Source organism: Triticum aestivum, chromosome 5D, assembly GCF_018294505.1.
Source record: "Triticum aestivum cultivar Chinese Spring chromosome 5D, IWGSC CS RefSeq v2.1, whole genome shotgun sequence".
Classification (NCBI taxonomy): domain Eukaryota; kingdom Viridiplantae; phylum Streptophyta; class Magnoliopsida; order Poales; family Poaceae; genus Triticum; species Triticum aestivum.
In genome coordinates, this window is record NC_057808.1 from 536,235,353 (window position 1) to 536,242,371 (window position 7,019).

Sequence of the window (7,019 nt, forward strand, 5' to 3'; positions counted from 1 at the left end):
CCATTACTATTTGTTACTAATGGCGTGATAATAGTGGCACACCTATAGTGCGCCATTAATGGCAAAAATAGGTGCGGCACTAATTAGCCATTTCCTAGTAGTGGGAGGAGGTGATGACCAACTCATGTACTCGTGCACAGATTGGGAGGCCCCAACTAGCAAAGGAAGGCGTGACGGTGGTGAAGGCTCAAGAAACGCGAAGCGCGGCGGACAAACCGGAAAAGGCAAAGGAAAAGGCAAGCCACAAGGTCGTGGTAAGGCGGACCGATCTAAAGAGCGGAAGCCACGGAACTTGGATATTTCCGAGGTCAAGTGCTATAACTGCAATGAGATGGGTCACTTTGCGAAGGATTGTCTGGAGCCTAACAAACGGGAGATCAAGGCAAATTTGGCGAAGCAGGAAGACGAACGTCCAGGTCTTTTGATGGCCGAAGTTTGTGATCTCGTCCAAACAGCGGTTGTCAAACCAAGCCGGAAGGTGCTACTTCATGAGAAAAAAGTAATACCGAAGTTATCCAGAAACCAGAATGTGTCATGGTATCTTGACACAGGTGCTAGTAACCACATGACGGGGTGCAAGGAAAAGTTCCTTGAGCTGGAATATGATGTTCAAGGCTCGATCAAGTTCGGTGATGGTTCAAATGTGGAGATTTGCGGGCAAGGTTCTGTCCTCTTCGAAGGTCTCACAGGAGAACATCGCATACTCACCGGAGTGTACTACATCCCAAGGCTTCGCAACAACATCATCTCTGTCGGGAAACTTGACGAGAATGGATGCAAGGTGGATACTGAGAATGGAGTGATGACGATCTTCGACAACCTCCGAAACGTGCTAGCCTGTGTAAATCGCACACGGAACAGGCTTTATATCCTCAACCTTGATCACTCTCAACCGAAGTGTTGGCTCGCCAAGAGTGATGATGATTCGTGGTTATGGCATGCTAGATTTGGACACGTCAACTTCTACGCCTTGAAGAAGATGTCAAAGATGGAGATGGTATCTGGGATGCCGTTTATCGACCATGTTGATCGAGTATGTGATGGGTGCTTGGTTGGAAAACAGCACCGCAGGCCGTTCCCTGCTCAGTCTACCTATCGTGCAAGTGATGCACTCGAGCTGCTCCATGGTGATCTATGTGGCCCTATCACCCAGCAACTCACGGAGGAAAGAAGTACTTCTTTCTTGTGTTAGATGACTACTCAAGATACATGTGGGTCGTTCTCCTACGATCTAAAGATGAGGCGTTGGAAGCGTTCAAGAAGCTGAAGGCTGCGACGTTGATGGAACACAAGCTGAAGGTTCGCGCTCTACGGACAGATCACGATGGAGAGTTTACGTCGAACGAGTTCAATGACTACTGTGAGAAGATTGGCATAAAGAGGTTCCTCACGGCACCTTATACACCGCAGCAGAACGGGGTCGTTGAAAGGCGCAATCGAACCGTCGTTGACATGGCGAGAAGTTTACTCAAGAGCAAGAACTTGCCAGGGACTTTTTGGGGAGAAGCTGTCTCGACGGCGGTCTATCTTCTCAATCGGGCTCCAACGAAGGCAGTGATCGGCAAGACTCCGTATGAAGCAATTTACAGACGGAAGCCGAATGTGTCTCATCTACGGACGTTTAGGTGCGTGGCACATGTGAAGACGGCGGAGCCGCATCTCTCAAAGCTTGCCGACCGCAGCACCAAGATGGTGTTCATCGGATATGAGAGGAGTTCCGGCACCAAGGCATACCGCTTCTACGTTCCACGAACCAAGCGTCTACGGATTTCACGCGACGTTGTGTTTGAAGAAAACCAAGCGTGGAATTGGAGCGCAGCAGCTGTCGGCGTTCTGGGAACGGGGGTCCCCAGACTTGCCTGCCTGCGGCCCACGACGTGGTTCCACCAGCGGGCCCGTACGACCCATCTTCACCAGCAAGCACTCAAGACCCTCGCGAGGGGCCAAGCCTCGCGAGGCAGACGACACAAGACCTCCTCAGGAGCGGCCTCACCAGGCTGGCTTGCGAGGAGCGGAGAGATCAAGGCAGGGCGAACCTCGCGAGGTTCCAATGATGCAAGCAATGACGACCGCAACCAGGCGAGCGTCCGCGCGCACAGTGTCCTTGTTGCCTCTTTAGTGCTAAAGAGGCAAGCGCAGGCGCGGAGTCCCGAGGCATCAGGCAAAGGTTTCCATATCGGTGCAACGAGACCAAGACCAGCAGGACGGCAGGACGGAGGTCACCGTGGAGCCCAAGACGGCGTCACCACCAGAGCCTTTGGCAGACGAAGACCGCTTTTGTCAGGATAAGTTGTACTAGTTGTTCCCCTTCAAAATTGGCCGTTGTGGGATCACTTCCTGCTCAATATTTGGGAAGAGGACCCGGGCCTTTATAAATAGGACTAACCACCATCGTAGGAAGCATCTGAGCTGGGATTGGATCGGGGGTCAGATCTGGGATCATATCCATTCCATCCAGTTAGCTCACCAGCACAAGAACACCTCACCTTAGGAGGCTGTTCTTACCTTTGTACTGTTCAACCCCAGCCCAAGAGGCAAGCCACCACACCACACTGGAGTAGGGTATTACACCACATTGGTGGCCCGAACCAGTATAAATCTTGTGTCTCTGTGTTCTCTGGGTTCGGCGAGTTAGTCCGCTAGATCGTGGAGTGCGAGAGCGTGGGAGAGGAGAGATCTTCGTGTGCACCCCAGTGTTCGAACCTTGAGGGTTTTGCCGGAACCCGTGATCAGACATTTGGCTCGCCAGGTAGGGGTGCGCCAAAGCTTTCCTCTCGTCGATCCGTGTTTCGCCGCTCCACCACAACCATGTCGGACGCTCGTCACACCCGCGCTGAAGGCCGGGCCGCCCTCGCCGCCCGCGTCACTCAGACGGCTCCTGTCGGCGGCCCTCCCCGTCGTTCTCCGTCACCCGCCGCCAATGCTGCCACCGGCCCGGCCGGAAACGAGCAGCAGGCGTCCTCGCTGCACCCCTCGGTGCGGCGGGACGGCCGTACCGCCACTCCGTCGCTGACTCCTGCCAGCTCGTCGTCTCATGCTCGTCGCGCTCCCATGGACGCGCAGGCCGCACTGCTCATGGCGCGCGAGCTCCTGCGTTACCGCCCGGTCGACGACCCTTACGAGGACTGGTTCGACCGCATCACCGAGCTCGTCAGCACCGCTGGGGGCTCCTCCGTACCTTCCCTCTCGCTGCCTCGACCACTGATAACCCACAAGTATAGGGGATCGCAACAGCTTTCGAGGGTAGAGTATTCAACCAAAATTTATTGATTCGACACAAGCGGAGCCAAAGAATATTCTCAAGTATTAGCAGTTGAGTTGTCAATTCAACCACACCTGGATAACTTAATATCTACAGCAAAGTATTTAGTAGCAAAGTAATATGGAAGTAACGGTAAAAAAGTAATATTTTTGGGTTTTGTAGTGATTGTAACAGTAGCAACGGAAAAGTAAATAAGCGAAGAACAATATATGAAAAGCTCGTAGGCATTGGATCGGTGGTGGAGAATTATGCCGGATGCGGTTCATCATGTAACAAGCATAACATAGGGTGACACAGAACTAGCTCCAATTCATCAATGTAATATAGGCATGTATTCCGAATATAGTCATACGTGCTTATAGTAAGAACTTGCATGACATCTTTTGTCCTACCCTCCCGTGGCAGCGGGGTCCTAATGGAAACTAAGGGATATTAAGGCCTCCTTTTAATAGAGTACCGGAACAAAGCATTAACACATAGTGAATACATGAACTCCTCAAACTATGGTCATCACCGGGAGTGGTCCCGATTATTGTCACTTCGGGGTTGCCGGATCATAACACATAGTAGGTGACTATAGACTTGCAAGATAGGATCAAGAACTCTCATATATTCATGAAAACATAATAGGTTCTTATCTGAAATCATGGCACTCGGGCCCTAGTGACAAGCATTAAGCATAGCAAAGTCATAGCAACATCAATCTCAGAACACAGTGGATACTAGGGATCAAACCCTAACAAAACTAACTCGATTACATGATAGATCTCATCCAACCCATCACCGTCCAGCAAGCCTACGATGGAATTACTCACGCACGGTGGTGAGCATCATGAAATTGGTGATGTAGGATGGTTGATGATGACGATCACGATGGATTCCCCTCTCCGGAGCCCCGAACGGACTCCAGATCAGCCCTCCCGAGAGGTTTTAGGGCTTGGCAGCGGCTCCGTATCGTAAAACGCGATGAATCCTTCTCTCTGATTTTTTTCTCCCCGAAAGTGAATATATGGAGTTGGAGTTGAGGTCGGTGGAGCGTCAGGGGGCCCACGAGGTAGGGGGGCGCGCCCTAGGGGGGCAGGCGCGCCCTCCACCCTCGTGGACAGGGTGTGGGCCCCCTGACGTGGCTTTTTCTACAAGTATTTTTCTTATTTTCCAAATAGATGTTCCGTGGAGTTTCAGGTCATTCCGAGAACTTTTGTTTCTGCACATAAATAACACCATGGAAAGTCTGCTGAAAACAGCGTCAGTCCGGGTTAGTTCCATTCAAATCATGCAAGTTAGAGTCCAAAACAAGGGCAAAAGTGTTTGGAAAAGTAGATACGACGGAGACGTATCAACTCCCCCAAGCTTAAACCTTTGCTTGTCCTCAAGCAATTCAGTTGATAAACAGAAAGTGATAAAGAAAAACTTTTACAAACTCTGTTTGCTCTTGTTGTTGTAAATATGTAAAGCAGCATTCAAGTTTTCAGCAAAGATTATGACTAACCACATTCACAATAACTCTTAGGTCTCATGTTTACTCATATCAATGGCATAATCAACTAGCGAGCGATAATAATAAATCTCGGATGACAACACTTTCTCAAAACAATCATGATATGATATAATAAGATGGTATCTCGCTAGCCCTTTCTGAGACCGCAAAACATAAATGCAGAGCACCTTTAAAGATCAAGGACTGGCTAGACATTGTAATTCATGGTAAAAGAGATCCAATCATAGTCATACCCAATATAAATTAATAGTAATGGATGCAAATGACAGCAGTGCTCTCCAGCTAGTGCTTTTTAATAAGAGGGTGATGACTCAACATAAAAGTAAATAGATAGGCCCTTCGCAGAGGGAAGCAGGGATTTGTAGAGGTGCCGGAGCTCGGTTTTGATATAGAGATAAACAATATTTTGAGCGGCATACTTTCATTGTCAACATAACAACCAAGATATGGCGATATCTTCCATGCTACACACATTATAGGCGGTTCCCAAACAGAATGGTAAAGTTTATACTCCCCCTCCACCAACAAGCATCAATCCATGGCTTGCTCGAAACAACGAGTGCCTCCAACTAGCAACAGCCCCGGGGGAGTTTTTTTTGCAATTATTTTGATTAGGTTTGCATAAAGCATGGGACTGGGCATCCCGGTGACCAGCCATTTTCTCGTGAGTGAGGAGCGGAGTCCACTCCTCTTGAGAATAACCCGCCTAGCATGGAAGATACGGACAACCCTAGTTGATACATGAGCTATTCGAGCATACAAAACAAAATTTCATTTGAAGGTTTAGAGTTTGGCACATACAAATTTACTTGGAACGGCAGGTAGATACCACATATAGGAAGGTATGGTGGACTCATATGGAATAACTTTGGGGTTTAAGGGATTGGATGCACAAGCAGTATTCCCGCTTAGTACAAGTGAAGGCTAGCAAAAGACTGGGAAGCGACCAACTAGAGAGCGACAACAGTCATGAACATGCATTAAAATTAATAGACATTGAGTACGAGCATGAGTAGGATATAATCCACGATGAACATAAATATTGTGAAGGCTATGTTGATTTGTTTCAACTACATGTGTGAACATGTGCCAAGTCGAGCCACTTAAATCATTCAAAGGAGGATACCACCCCACTATACCACATCACAACCATTTTAATAGCATGTTGGCATGCAAGGTAAACCATTATAACACATAGCTAATCAAGCATGGCATAAGCAACTATGATCTCTAATTGTCATTGCAAACATGTTTATTCATAATAGGCTGAATCAGGAACGATGAACTCATCATATTTACAAAAACAAGAGAGGTCTAGTTCATACCAGCTTCTCTCATCTCAGTCAGTCCATCATATATCGTCATAATTTCCTTTCACTTGCACGACCGAACGATGTGAAAATAATAAGAGTGCACGTGCATTGGACTAAGCTGGAATCTGCGAGCATTCAATAAACAGGAGAAGACAAGGCAATATGGGCTCTTGGTTAAATCAACAATAATGCATATAAGAGCCACTTCAACAATTTAATCATGGTGTTCTCCTATAGACCCCCAAAGAAAAGAAAATAAATAAAACTATTTACACGGGAAAGCTCCCAACAAGCAAAAGAAGAACAGGAAATATTTTTGGGTTTTCTTTTCAATTATTACTACTACAGCAAGAAAAGTAAACTAACTAAAAGCTACACTAAATTTTTTTGGTTTTTCTTAAGGTTTATCAAACACACAAGAAGAAAGCAAGAAAAAGAAAATGAACTAGCATGGATATTACAGCGAAAAAGTATGAGCACCGACATTTAGCAATGAGTGCGTGAACATAAATGTAATGTCGGTGAGAGATACGTACTCCCCCAAGCTTAGGCTTTTGGCCTAAGTTGGTTTATTGCCACGGATGGCCTGGCGGATATCCAAAGTTGTAGCTGGGGTCGTAATGAGATGAAGAAGACTCTGACTGCCACTGGTTGGCAATCATATCCGGATCCCACTGGTACTTAGACTTTCGTGGAGGTTCAAATTGTGGTTCCGTCTCCGTGGCTGGTGTAGGGTTCCGGTAGGCGTGAATGGCCGCCAACGGAACAAGATACGGACCTTCAGATAAATTAAACAAGGAGGGAGCAGGCAAGGTAATAGTCTGAGGGTGATGTTTATCAAAGAACAATTTGTATTTAAGTGCTCCTTCCCTATTCTTAACAATAAAGTCATGCGCTACCATACTCTTATAATCTAAATAAGCATTGGGCAGCAATTTTTCTTCTT